General features: G+C 51.3%; 1 non-coding gene across 1 annotated transcript; it reads right to left on the minus strand.

Moving 5' to 3' along the window:
• Positions 1-207: 207 nt before the first annotated feature.
• On the minus strand, positions 208-313 carry LOC123323921. The gene has a single exon (XR_006539571.1). It is a non-coding gene; the product is annotated as a U6 spliceosomal RNA (small nuclear RNA).
• Positions 314-928: the final 615 nt, after the last annotated feature.

Raw genomic sequence — 928 nt, forward strand, 5'->3', positions numbered from 1 at the left:
AGAAAACCCCCTTCCCAGCAGCAGTCAGGCCAGTGTCCCCCTGCACTCAGCCCGCTGTGGCCCCCAGTTCCCTCCTGTCTGCAGTGAGTTCCCTACTGTGCCCATTTCACAGGGACTGAACCCCAGAACATTTGTCCTTGTCAGCGCTCCATTCACCGGCCTGAGGAGTGTATGCATTGCTGTGGGGACGTCACCTCCGCCATCGGGAAATATGCGGATCGCTTCAGGTATGTACACGTCACTCTTGTGCGGAGGCCTTGCTAATCTGTCTGTAAGGTTCTAATTTTAATGCATAAGATGTTGAAATGAGCATAATTTATTTTGCCATATTGGTCTTCTTGTCACCTTTTAATCTGTACATTTGTGCGTGCTCCCATTTTGTTCAATACATTAGCCAGTGGTTGTTTATTGTGTTATGAAAATTATATTATGTGTTAATTAGACCATTTTTCAAGTTTTTGTCTCATGCATTTTTTTTTTAAAGATTTTATTTATTTATTCATTAGAGACAGAGAGAGAGAGGCAGAGGGAGAAGCAGGCTCCCAAGGAGCAGGGAGCCTGATGCGGGACTCGATCCCAGGACCCTGAGATCATGACCTGAGCCGAAGGCAGACGCTTAGCCATCTGAGCCACCCAGGCGCCCGTCTCATGCATTTTTGCTTTAGTTGTGGTGGGAGGTCGGCTGTGCTTCCTTTCCCTTTTCCCTATTCCCTTGTGCCTAGGAGACGCTAAATGTCTCCTTCCCCCTCTTTCCCCATCGCTGAGGTGTTCCCAGGGCTCCCCTCCTCACGGTCTCACCCCATCTGCCCACAGCACAGCCTCTGAGTCCCCCTGTGTCCCTCCTGCTCGCCCTGGATGCCCGTCCTGTGGTCAGGGCTCGGGTCTCCCCCTGGCTGTCCTGTGGCTTCACACTCAGGGACTCTCTCCT

The sequence above is a fragment of the Neomonachus schauinslandi genome, unplaced genomic scaffold, assembly GCF_002201575.2.
Source record: "Neomonachus schauinslandi unplaced genomic scaffold, ASM220157v2 HiC_scaffold_2472, whole genome shotgun sequence".
Taxonomy (NCBI): Eukaryota; Metazoa; Chordata; class Mammalia; order Carnivora; family Phocidae; genus Neomonachus; species Neomonachus schauinslandi.